We start from the raw sequence: 19,552 nt of genomic DNA on the forward strand, positions 1-19,552 counted from the left end.
AAGGACTCTGAAGAGGAAGCTAAGGGAAGCTAAAGCACAACTCTCTGGAGAAAATCTGACAGAAATTTTCGAAAAAGAAGGAGACATGACCAAAAATAATAACAATGCAAGGAAGATGCTTGGTGACTTTACTGCACCAAATTCCAATTTACATGGAAGAAGCATCTCAATCCCTGCCATTGGAGCAAATAATTTTGAGCTTAAACCTCAATTAGTTTCTCTGATGCAACAGAACTGCAAGTTTCATGGACTTCCATCAGAAGATCCTTTTCAGTTCTTAACTGAATTCTTGCAGATCTGTGACACTGTTAAGACCAATGGGGTTGATCCCGAGGTCTACAGGCTTATGCTTTTCCCGTTTGCTGTAAGAGACAGAGTTAGAATATGGTTGGACTTTCAACCTAAAGATAGCATGAACTCTTGGGATAAGCTGGTCACGACTTTTTTAGCCAAGTTCTTTCCTCCTCAAAAGCTTAGTAAGCTTAGAGTGGATGTTCAAACCTTCAGACAAAAAGAAGGTGAATCCCTCTATGAAGCTTGGAAGAGATACAAGCAATTGACCAAAAAGTGTCCTTCTGACATGCTTTCAGAATGGACCATCCTGGATATATTCTATGATGGTCTGTCTGAGTTATCAAAGATGTCATTGGACCATTCTGCAGATGGATCCATTCACCTAAAGAAAATACCTGCAGAAGCTCAGGAACTCATTGACGTGGTTGCAAACAACCAGTTCATGTACACTTCTAAAAGGAATCCTGTAAGTAATGAGACGCCTCAGAGGAAGGGAGTTCTTGAAATTGATGCTCTGAATGCCATATTAGCTCAGAACAAAATATTGACTCAGCAAGTCAATATGATTTCTCAGAGCCTAAATGGATTGCAAGCTGCATCCAACAGTACTAAAGAGGCATCTTCTGAAGAAGAAGCTTATGATCCTGAGAACCCTGCAATAGCAGAGGTGAATTACATGGGTGAACCCTATGGAAACACCTATAATCCCTCATGGAGAAATCATCCAAATTTCTTATGGAAGGATCAACAAAAGCCTCAACAAGGCTTTAATAATGGTGGAAGAAACAGATTTAGCAATAGCAAGCCTTTTTCATCATCCACTCAGCAACAGACAGAGAATTCTGAGCAGAACCCATCTAGCTTAGGAAATATAGTCTCTGATCTATCTAAGGCCACTTTAAGTTTCATGAATGAAACAAGGTCCTCCATTAGAAATTTGGAGGCACAAGTGGGCCAGCTGAGTAAAAGAGTCACTGAAACCCCTCCTAGTACTCTCCCAAGCAATACAGAAGTGAATCCAAAAAGAGAGTGCAAGGCCATTACCTTACTTGGTGTGGCCGAACCCAAAGAGGAGAAGAAGGACGTGAATCCTAGTGAGGAAGACCTTCTGGGACGTTCAGTGACCAATAAGGAGTTTCCCTTTGAGGAGCCAAAGGAATCTGAGGCTCATCTAGAGACCATAGAGATTCCATTGAACCTCCTTTTACCATTCATGAGCTCTGATGACTATTCATCTTCTGAAGAAGATGAAGACATTGCTGAAGAGCAGGTTGCTCAGTATTTAGGAGCAATCATGAAGCTGAATGCCAAATTATTTGGTAATGAGACTTGGGAGGATGAACCTCCACTGCTCATCAAGGAACTAAATGCCTTGGTTCAGTAAACTCTACCTCAAAAGAAACAGGATCCTGGTAAATGCTTAATACCATGTAACATAGGCACCATGACCTTTGAGAAAGCTCTGTGTGACCTGGGGTCAGGAATAAACTTAACGCCACTCTCTGTAATGGAGAAACTAGGAATCTTTGAAGTACAGGCTGCCAAGTTCTCATTAGAGATGGCAGACAAATCCATGAAACAGGCTTATGGACTAGTAGAGGACGTGTTAGTAAAGGTTGAAGGCCTTTACATCCCTCCTAATTTCATAATCCTAGACACTGGGAAGGATGAAGATGAATCCATCATCCTTGGAAGACCCTTCCTAGCCACAGCAAAAGCTGTGATTGATATAGACAGAGGAGAGTTGGTCCTTCAACTGAATGAGGACTACCTTGTGTTTAAGACTCAAGGTTCTCCTTCTGTAACCATGGAGAGGAAGCATGAAAAGCTTCTCTCACTGCAGAGTCAACCAAAGCCCCACAGTCAAATTATAAGTTTGGTGTTGGGAGGCCCCAACAATGCTCTGAACATCTATGAGGCTCCATGAGAGCTCACTGTCAAGCTATTGACATTAAAGAAGCGCTTGTTGGGAGGCAACTCAATGTTATTTAACTATATCTATTTGTTTTCTATTGTTATTTTGTTTTTTTTAGGTTGATGATCATGTGGAGTCACAAAAACTACTGAAAAATCAAAAACAGAATGAAAAACAGCATTAAAAATAGCACATCCTGGAAGAAGAACATTCTGGCGTTTAAACGCCAGAAACAAGCATATGTCTGGCGTTTAACGCCAGAAACAGGCTACATTTGGGCGTTTAACGCCAAAAACAAGCAGCAAGCTGGCGTTTAACGCCAGACAGGCATTCTAAGGGCATTTTACACGCCTAATTGGAGCAGGAATGTTAAATCCTTGACACCTCAGGATCTGTGGACGCCACAGGATCCCCACCTACCCCACCTCTTCTTGTCTCCTCTTCACACCTTTTCATAACCCTCTTCCCCAAATACCCTTAACCATTCACATTCATCCACTCTTCCCCATAAACCCCACCTACCTCCAAAATTCAAATTCTTTTCCCTCCCAAATCCAACCCTAATGGCCGAAACCTACCCTCCACCCCACCCCTATATAAACCCCTCAACACTACTCCATTTTCACACATCACAACCACCACTTCTCCCCCTTGGCCGAATACACTCTCTCCCTCCATCTCCTCCATTTTCTTCTTCTTCTACTACTTCCTTTCTTCTTTTGCTCGAGGACGAGCAAACTTTTTAAGTTTGGTATGTTAAAAGCATTGCTTTTTGTTTTTTCATAACTATTAATGGCACCTAAGGCCAGAGAAACCTCAAGAAAGAGGAAAGGGAAGGCAATTGCTTCCACCTCTGAGTTATGGGAGATGGAGAGATTCATCTCAAAGGTCCATCAAGACCACTTCTATGAAGTTGTGGCCAAGACATCCTCATCGAAGAGGACAAGCCCATCACTAAAAAGAGGATGGAGCAAATAAGATATCATGGACCTCAATAAGAGCATGAGGAAATTCCTCACCATGAAATCCCTGAGATGCCTCAGGGGATGCAATTTCCTCCACAAAACTATTGGGAGCAAATCAACACCTCCCTAGGAGAATTAAGTTCCAACATGGGATAACTAAGGATGGAACACCAAGAGCACTCCATCATTCTCCATGAGATTAGAGAAGATCAAAGAGCTATGAGGGAGGAGCAACAAAGACAAGGAAGAGACATAGAGGAGCTCAAAAGCACCATTGGTTCTTCAAGAAGAGGAAGACGCCACCCTCACTAAGGTGGACCCGTTCCTTAATCTCCTTGTTCTTATTTTCCTATTTTTCATTTACTATGCTTTATGTTTTATTTCTGTTTGTGTCTTTACTATATGATCATTAGTGTTTAAGTGTCTATGTCTTAAAGCTATGGATGTCCTATGAATCCATCACCTTTCTTAAAGGAAAAATATTTTAATTACAAAAGAACAAGAAGTACATGAATTTCGAATTCATCCTTGAAATTAGTTTAATTATATTGATGTGGTGGCAATACTTTTTGTTTTCTGAATGAATGCTTGAACAGTGCATATGTCTTTTGATATTGTTGTTTATGAATGTTAAATATGTTGGCTCTTGAAAGAATGATGAAAAGGATAAATGTTATTGATAATCTGAAAAATCATAAAAATGATTCTTGAAGCAAGAAAAAGCAGTGAATACAAAAGCTTGTAGAAAAAAAAAAGAGAAAAAAATGGCAAAAATAAAAGAAAAAAATATATATAAAAAAAAAGAAAAAGCAAGCAGAAAAAGCCAAGAGCTCTTTAAACCAAAAGGCAAGAGCAAAAAGCCAGTAGCCCTTAAAACCAAAAGGCAAGGATAATAAAAAGGATCCAAGGCTTTGAGCATCAGTGGATAGGAGGGCCCAAAGGAATAAAATCCTGGCCTAAGCGGCTAAACCAAGCTGTCCCTAACCATGTGCTTGTGGCGTGAAGGTGTCAAGTGAAAACTTGAGACTGAGCGGTTAAAGTCAAGGTCTAAAGCAAAAAAAGAGTGTGCTTAAGAACCCTGGACACCTCTAATTGGGGACTTTAGCAAAGCTGAGTCACAATCTGAAAAGGTTCACCCAGTTATGTGTCTGTGGCATTTATGTATCCGGTGGTAATACTGGAAAACAAAGTGCTTAGGGCCACGGCCAAGACTCATAAAGTAGCTGTGTTCAAGAATCAACATACTGAACTAGGAGAATTAATAACACTATCTGAACTCTGAGTTCCTATAGATGCCAATCATTCTTAACTTCAAGGGATAAAGTGAGATGCCAAAACTGTTCAGAGGCAAAAAGCTACAAGTCCCGCTCATCTGATTGGAGCTAAGTTTCATTGATATTTTGGAATTTATAGTATATTATCTTCTTTTAATCCTATTTGAGTTTCAGTTGCTTGGGGACAAGCAACAATTTAAGTTTGGTGTTGTGATGAGCGGATAATTTATACGCTTTTTGGCATTGTTTTTACATAGTTTTTCGTATGATTTGGTTAGTTTTTAATATATTTTTATTAGTTTCTAAATAAAAATAACATTTCTGGACTTTACTATGAGTTTGTGTGTTTTTCTGTAATTTCAGATAATTTCTGGCTGAAATTGAGGGACCTGAGCAAAAATCTAATTCAGAGGCTGAAGAAGGACTGCAGATGCTGTTGGATTCTGACCTCCCTGCACTCAAACTGGATTTTCTAGAGCTACAGATGTCCAAATGGCGCGCTCTTAATTGCGTTGAAAAGTAGACATCCAGGGCTTTCCAGAAATATATAATAGTTTATACTTTTCTCGAGTTTAGATGACGCAAACTGGCGTTCAACGCCAGCTTTCTGCCATATTCTGGCGTTAAACGCCAGAAACAAGTTGCAAAGCAGAGTTAAACGCCAGAAACAAGTTACAAACTGGCGTTCAACTCCAAGGAAGACCTCTACACGTGAAAGTTTCAATGCTTAGCTCAAGCACACACCAAGTGGGCCTCGAAAGTGGATTACTGCATCATTTACTTATCTCTGAAAACCCTAGTAACTAGTTTAGTATAAATAGGACTTTTTACTATTGTATTTACATCTTCAGATCATATTTGGATCATTTTTGAGACTATCTTTGTATCAATTTTGATCATTGATCACGTTTAGGGGGCTGGCCATTCGGCCATGCCTGGACCTTGTTCTTATGTATTTTCAACGGTAGAGTTTCTACACACCATAGATTAAGGTGTGGAGCTCTGCTGTTCCTCATAAATTAATGCAAAGTACTATTGTTTTTCTATTCAACTCAAGGCTATTTCTTCTCTAAGATATTCATTCGCACACAAGAACATGATGAATGTGATGATTATGTGACGCTCATCACCATTCTCACTTATGAACATGTGCTTGACAAACACTTCCATTCTACATGAAAACAAGTTTGAATGTGTATATCTTAGCCTCCTGATCGTTAGATCAGAGTCTTCGTGGTATAGGCTAGAATTATTGGCGGCCATTCTTGAGATCCAGAAAGTCTAAACCTTGTTTGTGGTATTTCGAGTAGGATCTGGGAAGGGATGGCTGTGACGAGCTTCAAACTCGCGAGTGCTGGGCGTAGTGAAAGAGGCAAAAGGATTACTGAATCCTATTCCAGCAGGATCGAGAACCGACAGATGATTAGCCGTGCGGTGACAGCGCATCTTGGACCATTTTCACTGAGAGGACGGGAAGTAGCCATTGACAATGGTGATGCCCTACATACAGCTTGCCATGGAAAGGAGTATGAAGAATTGGATGAAAGCAGTAGGAAAGCAGAGGTTCAGAGGAATAAAAGCATCTCCATACGCTTATCTGAAATTCTCACCAATGAATTACATAAGTATCTCTATCCTATTTTATATTTTAATTATACTTTAATTATCAAATCTCCATAACCATTTGAATCCGCCTGACTGAGATTTACAAGGTGACCATAGCTTGCTTCAAGCCGACAATCTCCGTGGGATCGACCCTTACTCACGTAAGATTTATTACTTGGACGACCCAGTGCACTTGCTGGTTAGTTGTGCGAAGTTGTGACAAAGAATTAAGATTATGAACGTGCGCTTAAAGTTTTTGACGCCGTTACTAAGGAATGAACGATCACGATTTCGTGCACCAGCTGGTAAATGAAGTGGAGTCCAGAGTGTCTGGGTTTTCTTCAGGTGGGTGGTTACCAATAATCAGCTCCTTGAGGTATGTAAATCGGTGCTTGTTACGACGCTCCCTTTGCTTTCCTTTCTGCTCAAGCCGGTATAACTTTTGAATTATCTGTAGGAGTAGCTTATTTGTTGAAGGTGCTTGTGATGTGGTAGGAGAAGGGATATCTTCCGCTGGTTTTGTGCGCCGGTTGATAGTGGCTGCTGGAGGTCTGATATATTTCCCGTTAGGGACGTACTGATCATCCCATGAAATCATGGCTTTGGTGTCCCCAGCTCTGTAGGAGACTCCGGATGCTGAGACTAGATCTGAAACCAATGTAGGGAATGGTAAGTTGTCCGTAATTTGTACGTGTCCCATAGCATTTCGTATGTGTCTTGGGAAGTTTAGAGGATGGTCTGTAAGGATACACCAAAGTAAACCAGCCATGTCTGCAGTGAAGGAGGACTCATGAGTGCTGGGAAAGACATAATGAGACATGATCTGTGCCCATACTCGAGCCTCCAAGGTGAGTGCTGAAGCCAATATGCCCTTAGGTCGGGACCGATGGTATCCGTAGATCCATATGCTGTCAGGTTGTGCGATAACTCTGAGAACGGCATCCCAGTCAAATTGGTATGTCTGGCGCTTAAGTGAGGCTTCTTGGAATGCGTCCAATCCTTCTGGAGCAGGGGGAAGATTTAAAGCTCGCTGAATGGCCTCTTCAGTTATGGGGACTTGCTTCTGATGGACATAGACAAACTGCAGGGTTGGCATGTGAAAATTAGAGTAGAATTCAACTACCCATGATAGATTAACCTGCCGTAGCTGTCTCTGTAGGAATCCCAATTGTCTTTGCTCAATGCGGGGCTCAACAAATTCAGCAATGTTGGTCGGGAGGATAAGAAGGTACTCATTGTTATAATTCCTCTCAGCCAGGATGGGGAACATCTGCTCACAGTAGCGGTTAGTGAACCGCGCAGTGTCCTTTGCTGGAAAGGCTTTCTCTTTTTCATCGACCTTGATGATTCTCTTGATTTGTTTTGTTGAGGGTTTCACCGCTGTTGAGGATGGCTCTGCTATTAGTGCTCTTTTTGTTTCTTTCCTTACTGGTGGTTTGGGAGTAGCTTTCTCTTTACCCTTCTTGGTGGCCATCCTGAAAGGGAAAAGGTAAGTACTTTTAAAACTTCAAGGGTTAGAGCAAGGAAGAGGACAGGATACGTGATAATCAATGCACGGTAAAGAAGGATGTCGTTAACACATGGTCATGACTACATGTGAGAAGTTCATCACTGGAAATATAGCAAGTGCAGGTGATGGCAATTAAATGCAAGATGTTTATTGGCATGCCGGCAAAGGCATGAGTAGCATAGATCAAGCATTAAATGTCCAAGTTAGATTATCAACTCTTTCAAACTAACAACCTGTTTGTATTGATAATTATATTTAATCAATAAAATATAAAAGCGGTTTTGTGAAAAACAGGCATTAGAGTAGTAGAATGACATAAAAGTAATGCATGATGCCATACGGGCTTTTTCACAAGCACTTAGCATGCATGGTAAATATGTTATTGAAAATATTAAATTGAATATGCAAGCAACCCTTTAAGAAGTAATATTTAATTGTCAAACAATTCTTTAATATTTCACAAGCAAGATGTAGAAGAAAACAATCATGTCATTAAATTTCTAACACCAATGAAAAGAATAAAAAGAAAAAGAAAGAAAAAAAGGAAAACATATATAATAAAAGTAAAAAGAAAAAGAGAAGAAAGCATAAATAAAAATATTAATGGAAAAGTAAAGAGGGAAGAAGAAAAGAAAAGAACATTGATAATGGATGTGAAAAATAGGAGAAAGTAAAAAGTGAGAAAGAATAAAGAAGGAAGAAAGGAGAAGAATGAAATAAGAAGGGATAAGAAAAGATTTGGATTTGGGGAAGAAAAGATAAGATATATGGCGCTGATTTGGATAAGTTGTGCGTCGCATGTGACGCGGACGCGTGGGGCATGCAGATGCGTGACTCGATTTGTGCTAGTGGCACGAGAGCAGCCTCGCGTTCGCACAACTCTCTGTTTCGTTAGCTTATTGCCAAAATTTGGGGTGACGCGCACGCGTGAATGGCCTCTTATTTGAATAATGATGCGGACGCGTGGGGCACGTGTTCACGTGATGGGGCTTGTGCTTCCAGCACTATTCCAGCCCCACTCCATCATAACTATCTGTCATTTACCTCTTTACGTCAATTTTTCATAGTCACGCGTGCGCATGGGCGACGCGCACGCATGGGAGGCTGATTTCTCAATTGACGCGTAGGGCACGCGTTCCCGTGGGCATGCTTGTGACTAAAACACGCGTCCAACCACGCTCCTACGTGACTTTCTGTTTAATTCTCTTTTCTTCTGAATGCACCTATGACGCGGACGCGTCAGCGACGCTTGCGCGTCGCGTGCATTTTTTTTATGCAGTATGCAGAATACAAAATGCAAATGTAAATGCAGACTATATGCAGAGAATATGAAAAGAGTCATTAACAAAAACAAAATAGAATAAAGTAAAATAAAACTAAGACTGAAATGGAATGATCATACCATGGTGGGTTGTCTCCCACCTAACACTTTGCTTTTACGTCCTTAAATTGGACGTTCTTTAGGCTCATTCTGCTTCTGTTGGTGGGTCTTCTAAGAGGAAATCCTCTAGTTCTTTGTGATCCTTCGTCTTCTCACCATGATAAAGCTTCAGGCGATGTCCATTGACTTTTAGGAATTTGGAGCTAGAAGGATGACGCAGGTGAAAAACTTCGTATGGCTCTGCTTTTTCTACTCTATATGGACCTTCCCATCTTGATCTCAGTTTGCCTGGCATGAGCCTCAGTCTGGAGTTATATAGAAGAACTAACTCTCCTAGTCTGAATTCTCTCCTTTTTATGTGCTTGTCATGGACAGCCTTTATCTTTTCTTTGTATCGCCTGGAGTTTTCATATGCTTCTAGGCAAAGATTCTCCAATTCTGCCAGTTGCAGCTTCCTTTCAGCACCAGCTTCTTCAAAATTCATATTGCACTCCCTCACAGCCCAGAAAGCCATGTGTTCCACCTCCACTGGAAGGTGGCAAGCTTTTTCGTACACTAAGCGGAAGGGGCTCATCCCAATGGGTGTCTTCTACGCTGTTCTATATGCCCAGAGTGCATCTTGTAGCCTGGCACTCCAGTCCTTCCTATGAGGTTTTACTATCTTCTCCAGAATACGTTTAATCTCTCTGTTAGAGACTTCTGCTTGCCCATTGGTTTGGAAATGATAAGCTGTTGCTACTTTATGAACAATCCCATGCTTTTTCAGTAATCCTGTCAGTCTCCTGTTACAAAAGTGAGTGCCTTGATCACTCACGATTGCTTGTGGTGACCCAAAGCAACAAATAATATGGTTTCTAACAAAGAAAATAACAGTGTTAGCATCATCAGTATGGGAAGGAATTGCTTCCACCCATTTAGAAACATAATCTACAGCTAACAGTATATAAAGGTACCCATTAGAGTTTGGAAATAGACCCATGAAGTCAATGCCCCAAACATAAAAAATTTCACAGAAAAGCATAATCTGTTGAGGCATCTCATCCCTCTTGGATATATTACCAAACCTTTTGCATGGGGAACAAGATTTACAAAATTCAGTAGCATCTTTAAAAAGAGTAGGCCACCAAAATCTACAGTCTAAAATTTTTCTAGCTGTTCTTTGAGGGCCAAAATGTCCTCCACTCTCAGATGAGTGGCAGGCCTCTAAAATAGACTGAAATTCTGATTGTGGTACACATCGTCTAATTACCTGGTCAGCACCACACCTCCATAAATATGGATCATCCCATATATAATATTTAGACTCGCTTTTCAGCTTGTCCCTTTGATGCTTAGTGAAATTTCGAGGGAAAGTGTGGCTAACTAGATAGTTAGCTACAGGTGCATACCAAGGAACTACTTCAGATACTGCATGCAAACTATCAAATGGGAAAGTATCATTTATAGGGGTGGAGTCATGCTTAATGTGCTCAAGGCGACTCAAGTGGTCTGCCACTAAATTCTGGTTACCACTCCTATCCTTAATTTCTAAATCAAATTCTTGTAGCAACAGTATCCAACGTATTAGCCTTGGTTTGGACTCCTTTTTAGCTAATAAATATTTTAGAGCTGCATGGTCTGAGTACACTACCACCTTAGTACCAAGTAAATAGGCTCAAAATTTATCCAGAGCAAAAACAATAGCAAGAAGCTCTTTTTCAGTAGTAGTGTAATTAGACTGAGCAGCGTCTAAAGTCTTAGACGCATAAGCAATTACAAAAGGATCCTTACCTTCGCGCTGAGCCAGTGCCGCTCCTACTGCATGGTTGGAGGCATCACACATAATTTCAAATGGCTGGCTCCAGTCTGGTCCTCTCATAATCGGAGCTTGAGTCAGGGCGATCTTCAGCTTATCAAACGCGTGCATACAATCCTCACTGAACTCGAACTCAATATCTTTTTGCAGCAATTTGAATAAAGGCAATGCTACCTTACTGAAGTCCTTAATGAATCTCCTGTAGAAACCTGCATGGCCAAGAAACGAACGGACTTCCCTCACAGAGGAGGAGTAAGGTAAACTAGAAATGACATCTACCTTTGTTGGATCTACAGAAATACCAGTATTAGACACAACATGTCCTAGAACAATCCCTTGTTTTACCATAAAGTGACATTTTTCAAAATTCAATACAAGGTTTGTACTAACACACCTGTCTAATACTCTAGATAAATTATCCAAGCAAAGGCTAACTGAATCACCATATACGCTAAAATCATCCATAAAAACTTCCATACAGTTCTCAATAAGATCTGAAAAGATGCTCATCATGCATCTTTGGAAAGTAGCTGGTGCATTACATAAGCCAAAGGGCATCCTTTTGTATGCATACGTTCTAAAGGGACATGTAAAAGTAGTCTTCTCCTGATCTTCAGGAGCTATATGAATTTGAAAGTAGCCTGTATAACCATCTAAAAAGCAGTAATGGGATTTACCTGACAGGCAATCAAGCATCTGATCAATGAATGGCAAGGGGTAATGATCCTTGCGAGTGGCTTGGTTGAGACGCCTATAGTCAATGCAAACTCTCCATGAATTCTGCACTCTAGTTGTCAGGAGCTCTCCATGCTCATTCTTTATTGTTGTGACTCCAGACTTCTTGGGCACCACTTGTACTGGACTGACCCATTCACTATCTGAGATGGGGTAAATGATATCTGCTTCAAGTAGCCTGGTCACTTCTTTCTTGACAACTTCTAAGATGGTGGGATTCAATCTTCTTTGAGGCTGACGGACAGGCTTTGCTCCCTCTTCTAAAAATATTCTGTATTCACAAACTTGAGGGCTAATGCCTACTATATCCGCCAAGCTCCATCCAATTGCTTTCTTATGTTTTCTCAACACACTGAGCAGTTGCTCTTCTTGTTGAGAAGTGAGTTCCCTTGCAATGATAACTGGGAACTTCTGATTATCCTCAAGGTAAGCATACTTGAGGTGTGGAGGAAGGGACTTTAATTCCAATTGCTGCTCATGGCTAGGCTCTGGATCATTCGGGGCTAGTGATAATGGCAAAGTGTCCGCGTTGTGTTCAGAAGGTGTCTCTACACTTGGACCTTGCTCCATGTGATTCTCTTCTATTTCTTCTTGGTGAACTTCAGCTACAGTTTTATCAATGATGTCGCACTGAAAGATAGAATGATCTTTCGGAGGGTGCTTCATAGCTTCATTTAAACTGAAACTCACTGCTCTGCCATCTATCTCAAAGGAGTAAGTTCCTGAGAATGCATCGAGCTTGAAGTTTGAAGTCTTCAAGAATTGTCTTCCAAGTAGGATTGATGATGGTCTTCCTGAGTCATTAGGGGGCATTTCCAGGATATAGAAGTCAATAAAAAATGTAAGCCCCTTTAATGCTCACTAATACATCTTCAGCAATTCCAACTACTGTAATAATGCTCTTATCTGCTAACACAAAATGAGCTGCCGACCTTTTTAGGGGAGGGAGCCTCAAGGTATCATATATAGACAATGGCATTATACTAACACACGCTCCTAAGTCACACATGCAATCAGAAAATATTACACCTCCAATGGTACAGTTAACCATGCATGGACCTGGATCACTACATTTTTCAGGTATACCTCCCATTAAAGCAGATATAGAACTACCTAAAGGAATAGTTTCTAATTCATTAATTTTATCTTTATGTATGCATAAATCTTTTAGAAACATTACATATTTAGGTACTTGCTGAATAACATCAAAAAGGAAAACAGTTACCTCAACCTTTTTGAATATTTCTACCATTTTAGGATCAAGTTCCATCTGCTTTCTGGTCTTCTTTGCAAGGTGTGGAAAGGGGATAGGAATGGCATCTTGTACAGCTTCAGCTTCCTTGGGTTCTCCATTCCTTGGTTGAACTGCTTCTTCTTCAACCATGTCTTGTACGTCCTCTTCCTCTTCAGCATCTTCCACTTCCACCACATTCTCAGTTGGGGCGTGTTCTGGTGGGCTTGGCTCCTCATGGTTCCTCTCTTGCAGTGTGGTTCCGGACCTCAAAATGATGGCATTGATGCCACCCTTAGGATTAGGTAAGGATTGAGAAGGAATTCCACTGGAGCTTGAGGGTTGGTTGGTGGAATTAGGTAATGAATCTATCCTGGAGGCGAGAGCTTGTAAAGTGGCATTCAGACCATTTAAAGTAGAGTTCAGCTGCGTCTGCATGTCTTGTTGTCCTTGTGCAAGAGAACAAAGCATCTCGTCATTTGATGAGGAATTAGGAAAGGTGATCTGAGGAACTTGTTGTTGGTTATGCTGGGATCCTTGAGATTGTCTTAGGTGAGGTGCTCTGTAAGGCTAGTTCTGATTCTACTGTTTGTTGTTGTTATTCCACCTCTGGTTTCCATTGTTATCTCTGCCTTCTCTGTTATAGTTGTCCCTCCAGCAATGGTTGGAATTATCTCTCCAACCCTGGTTGGAGTTGTCCTGCCATCCTTGGTTATAGTTTTCACCTTAGTTGTAATTGCCGCCTTGTTGATTGTATCCTTGATTTGGGCGGTCATAGAAGTCATGAGTGGCTGTCACAGTGTTGTCTTCTTGTTGGAGTTGCGGGCATTCATTAGTATAATGACTATAATCAGCACAGATTCTGCATACTCTTTGTGGGACTAACTGTTGGCTTTATTGTGGTGGATGAGGCTGAGCTTGTTGTTGTTGGTTCAACTGCATTTGCTTCAGTAGGTTAGTCATTTCACATATACTCTGTGTAAGAGTAGTAGTCTCAATGCTAGAGAAAACCTCTGCAACAGCTTTTGAGTGGCTGTGCATGTGCTTGTGATTCCTAGTGGACTCAGCTAAGTCGCTGATCAGTTGCCATGCTTCATCTGCGGTCTTGTACTTTTTTATAGAACCATTACTAGCACCATCTAGTGTAGTTTTATCCTGAGGCTTCATGCCTTGTGTGAAGTAGCTGATCAACACCAGTCTGTCAATCATGTGATGGGGCCATGCGTCTAGAAGGTCCTTAAAGCGCTCTCAGTACTCATAAAGAGTCTCTGATTCTCCTTCAACAATACAGGAGATCTCTTTCCTCAGTCTATCTATGACTTCAGCTGGAAATTATTTTTCCAAAAATTCTCTTCTGAGCGTATCCCAGTTGGTAACAGTTGCTTCAGGTTGGGAGTAGTACCACTCCCTCGCCTTTCCCTCAAGAGAAAACAGGAAGGCGGTTAACAGAATAGAAGTTTCATTTGCACCATTACGCCTATCAGTAGAACAGGCTGTCTGAAAATCCCTTAGGTGCTTGATAGGCGCCTGAGCAGGTAAGCCATGAGACTTGGGCATCAAGTTGATTAGTGTAGTCTTCAGCTCAAAATCTGCAGCTAGAGTTGGATGATGCACTTGATATGGCTGCAGTGTAAAATCTGGGGCTCCAGCCTCCTGGAGTGTAATCCTCCTAGGTGCTGCCATGTTACCTGCATGAGAATCAAATGAATTAGTAGTAAAGGAGCTTGTTTTGCTCTCAGATGGCGGTTAAGATTCGCCCTCAGATGAGACTGGTGAATTGATAATAATCACTTCACCACCCTCAGAAGCTATCCTGCGCCGAGCTCGCCTAATACGTGAAAGAGTTCTTTCAATTTCAGGATCAAATGCAGCTAAGCTCGGATCAGGCAATGAACGCGTCATTCAATGAGAAAAACATATAGCTCATGGTAAAAATAAAAATAAAATATGAAAATAAAATAAAATATGTACACTAAGTAATAATTCAGCACACAATTGCAACTCTCCGGCAACAGCACCAAAAATTGGCGATCATGCAGAAGTCGGCTAATTAAGAAATCAATATAGAGAATGCATTGAGAGTATAGTTCTTAACCAGCTAAGATCTGCCTTGTCAATTTAGAAAAGTTGTCACGAAATTTAGAAATAAAAATACTGGGAGTATGAGTCCCAGGTCATCTCCCAACGAGTTACATGAAAGGGTGCTAACTTATTAATCAGGAATTTTCAAGAGAGTTTGAGTTTGGATAATGAGCAATTGAATAATTATAAATTAAAGCAATAAAACTAAGAATGATTATTAATATTTTAATAAAAAGCCTTGACTGGGGGAATGATTAATTGGAAGTTCTATCCTTGTTGGGATTTCTTAAGTGTAGTATTAAATAGGTTGTTGTTTCCACTTAGTTAACCCTTACTAAATAAAGGAAAGTCAAGTGATTGAGCTAATCCTTATTCGCAAATCCTAGTCTTCTCCTTTGGAAAGGTCTAGCGTTAGTAAATACAGAACTAGCCAACAACTTCCAGTTTAACCAACACTTAAGCCTTCCAACTCAAGTGTCTCCTCTTAATCAACCCCATGTCAAGTTTGGGAAATCTACTCCATTGACATAAATATAATACTCAAAAAAATATAAGAAGAAGACATAATAAATTAAATTAAAAATAAAATAGAGATTGAAAATTAATTAAAAGTAAAAGTAATCCTCTTTATCAACAATCCATGAAAATAATCCAATTAGAACTCTAAGTAAAGTAAATAAGGATATGGAAGAATAAGGGACAAAGTAAACAAACTAGAATAATATCTTCAACGGGGGTGATGACTCTTCAATATCCAAAATCATGAAACTAATATATTATAAATGTAAAGAGAACCTAGAGGAAAAGTAGTTTCTCTCCAGATTCAGATCTAAAACTAAAAGTAATCCTAATATCAATGTATGTGAATGTCTCTGAATGTGTCTCCATCTATGTGTGTGTGTTGAGTCTCTGCTTGTTCCCTAGCTTTATTCTATGTTTCTGGGCCAAAAACTGGGTTAAAACGCGGCCCAAAATCGCCCCCAGCGTTTTCTGTTAATTTTGCAGATCGCGCAGGTCACGCGTATGCGTCGTCCACGCGTGCGCGTCATTCGGCGATTTTCCTTGTCACGCGTACCCGTCGTTTATGCGTGCGCGTCATTCGTACAGACTTCAATCCGCGCGTACGCGTCAAGCACGCGCACGCGTCACTGCGATTTTCTCCATTTCACGCACTCGCGTGAGCCATGCGTGCGCGTCGGTGCTCGCTGGTCATCTCCTTAGTTCCTTGTGTTCCTTCCATTTTTGCAAGCTTTCTCTCCATTTTTTAAGTCATTCCTGCCCTATGAAGACTGAAACACTTAACACACGGATCACGGCATCGAATGGTATAAAGGAGAATTAAAATATACAATTTAAAGATCTCTAGGAAGCAAGTTTTCAACCATAGAATAAAACTTAGGAAGAAATTGTAAAATCATGCAAATCATATGAATAAGTGGGTAAAGACTTGATGAAACCACTCAATTAAACACAATGTAAACCATAAAATAGTGGTTTATCAATCCCGCTGAGACCAGGGAGCGATGGTTTCAGAAATGGATGATAATTACTTTTTTTTTTAAGTTTCAAACCTTTTTAGTTTAGATTTATATCTCTTCTATATTGCTTAACTAATTTCAAAGTTTATTTATTGTATTTGCACTTTATATAGGCCCCTAAGCACGATCTTGCCATCAGAAAGATATTTGACCATAAATGGGTCGGCGGCTCCAGCAGATGCTGGATGATGTTTGTTAAAGGCGGGACCAACGGACACAGTGGCTCCGACCGGACATAAATAAGACTCTATTTGTTCATTGGGAAACCGATGAGGGGTTCCAGCCTCGACGTCTCACTAGCAGAGCTAACAGGGCCTCGACCAGGTCATCCAAGTATACTAGCGGCTCAGTGACTTTCATGACAACGAAGACCAGGCTGGTATGTAAAGTGACTTTAATTTTGTTAACAACTTAGTTATATTCTTCTGCATATCAATACCAGGCATCCTAATCATATTATTTCAATGCAACATCTGTAATTGAAGTCATTGGATTGCGAGGCGACCTTGGCAGAAACGTTCAAGTCACTCACACGCTGAAGGAGAACAAAGAGACATTTGCTTATCAGCAGTCTCAGGACCATTATATGAGTAAACATACATCTGATTATCTCCTACTATGAAATTATTTGAGATTAACTGTATAAATATTGACGTACTAATCACAATAACTTGTGCTAATTACACAGGAGTCCTATACACAAAGACTAGAGGCCGTGAGTCAGCAGTTTAAGTAAGGTGGGAGGACACTGCCGATGGATCTACAGCTGCAACAGTTGATCCTGATGCAGTTTGGCGTGAGACCGCCTCAGTGCCGTACAAGAACCACATATACTAGATCGGGTTGTTCTTTGCCAGCAGCTTCCGCACATCCACATTGAGGCCATCATCACGCTCTGCCACCAGTCAAGCCGTCGAGCACGAGGAAGGCGTGGATTTGAGGCTGCAGTACAGGAGCTTCAACGCAGTCTTCAGCAGCAGGTTCAGAAGCTTAACAATTATCGAGAGAGGTATCAGGAGTTCCTCACTCGTGTGACGTTTACTAATGGGCTCAGGCTGGAGTTCCGGGAGTCAGTATAATAGATGCAGCATATGGAGGCCCAGATGCGCGCCGCTAGCATCGACCTTGCTGGTGGCAGCACCGTTGCTGGTGGCGGCTGTCCAGCTGATGGGTGGCGGACATCACCGCCTTTTATGCCGCTGACTTAGGGCCATGGGACCGACGATGATGACAACTACCTAGATCTGTAGTTATTTGTTTTCCGTTTCATTGTACATATTTGATGTAGTTGACTTTTAATATATTTAAACAGTGTATTGTTTATTGTAATTAAATAATAATTTTTTATTATTTATGAATAGACCACTAATTGTGTGAAAAAATTAAATTTAAATTTAATTTTGGTCATTTATTTCAAATTTAAAAAAAATAAAAAATTGAGATTACCGTCGGTAAAATCCGACGGTAACGATGCGAAACAACATTTTTTGGTGCCAACAATACTGTCAGAATAATTCGCCAATAACCATGTGGCTTTTTGAGCCAATAATCCATCACAACAGTCGACGGTAATTACCGTCGGATGAAAAAAATCCGACAGTAAATATTTACCGGCAAGGTTTATACCATCTTATTGTTTTCAATGGTAAATCTGACGATATTTAGATTACTATCGGATTATATTCATTTTTTTTACGGTAAATCTGACGGTACTCAACATTTTTTGTAGTGAAAAAAATACAACCCATCAAGAGTCAATTGAAGTGATCAATCTAGAAAATGAAGAAGATAAAAAAGAAGTCAAGGCTGGTGCCACTTTCAAATGAAAGAAGGAATTGATTTTTCTATTGTTTGATTATAAGGATATTTTTGCATAGTCATACCAAGATATGTGAGGTTTAGATATAGATATAGTTGAGCATAGATTGCCACTAAATCCAGAATGTGTTCCTGTAAAGCAAAAGTTGAAAATAATGATACCAGAAACATCCTTGAAGATTAGAGAAGAAGTCAGAAAATAAGTAGATGCTAGATTTTTAGCTATTTCTAAATACCTAGAATGGGTAGCAAATATTGTTCATGTTCGAAAAAATGATGAAAAAGTATGAATGTGTGTTGATTACAGATATCTCAATAGGGCCAGTCCAAAAGATGATTTTTTCTTATCCAATGTTGATGTACTAATAGATAATACTGCTCAACTTGAATTTTTCTCTTTTATGGATGAATTTTCAGGGTACAATTAGATCAAAATGGCAAGTAATGACATGGAAAAAATGACTTTTATCACCCCATGAAGAATTTTTGCTATAAAGTTATGCCATTCGGGTTAAAGAATGCAGATGCAACCTATCAGAGGGCAATGGTAACTTTATTTCATGATATGATGCATAAAGAATTAGAGGTCTATGTTGACGACATGATCGCCAAATCAAAAACAGAAGAATCTCACATCAAGGATTTACAAAAGATGTTTCAATGATTAAGAAAATTCAAGCTGAAGCTCAATCCAGCAAAATGCACATTTGGCATAAAATCAAGAAAATTATTGGGTTTCATAGTTAATGAGAACGGAATTGAGGTTGATCCATATAAAGTTGAGCTATCTTAGAAATGCTTGCCCCACAAACAGAAAAAGAGGTTAGAGGTTTTGTTTTCTTCTTCGATTTCTCATTCAGAAATCTTTCTTGCTGTTTCAGTTTGGTGGCTGTCATAAGAAGATAATATTTGATAATTTTGTAATAATTAAATGTGTTATTGATGTGTGATTGATAAATTGATGTTTGAGGTTTGATTTTGAATGATTTTGTGCTTGAATTTTGGTGAAATTTTGTTGATTTATTAACTTGTGGTTTGGCTTCAAGAGGATAGCAAAAATCAAACTATTTCGATTGATTTAAAGACTATTTATAAGCTTGTTTTTGAAGAAAATTTGATAAGATTTAGTGGTTAGAAGGATAAGGTGAACTCTGTGAAAAATTGGTAATTGGCTCGAAAACTGATTAAAAATCAAACCGAAAATTTGAAGAAAACTTAAGAAAGAGGGTTCAATTTTTATGGTGGAGGTATGATCACTAACAAAAAAATTATTTTTGAGAATAAGATTGTATTTTAATAAAAGATCGTAGTTAAAAATAGTAATTTTATAAGTTTATGCGTAATTTGGGTAACAAATAGAAGTTTAGAGGTAAAATGGATATTTTATAAAAGTTTAAGGACACTTTTAG

At 39.8% G+C, this 19,552-nt stretch overlaps 1 non-coding gene across 1 annotated transcript; it reads right to left on the reverse strand.

The window, feature by feature from the left end:
- Positions 1–478: 478 nt before the first annotated feature.
- Positions 479–586, reverse strand: LOC112767880 (small nucleolar RNA R71). Its single transcript, XR_003185321.1, has one exon. It is a non-coding gene; the product is annotated as a small nucleolar RNA R71 (small nucleolar RNA).
- Positions 587–19,552: the final 18,966 nt, after the last annotated feature.

This window comes from Arachis hypogaea, chromosome 17 (assembly GCF_003086295.3).
Source record: "Arachis hypogaea cultivar Tifrunner chromosome 17, arahy.Tifrunner.gnm2.J5K5, whole genome shotgun sequence".
Classification (NCBI taxonomy): Eukaryota; Viridiplantae; Streptophyta; class Magnoliopsida; order Fabales; family Fabaceae; genus Arachis; species Arachis hypogaea.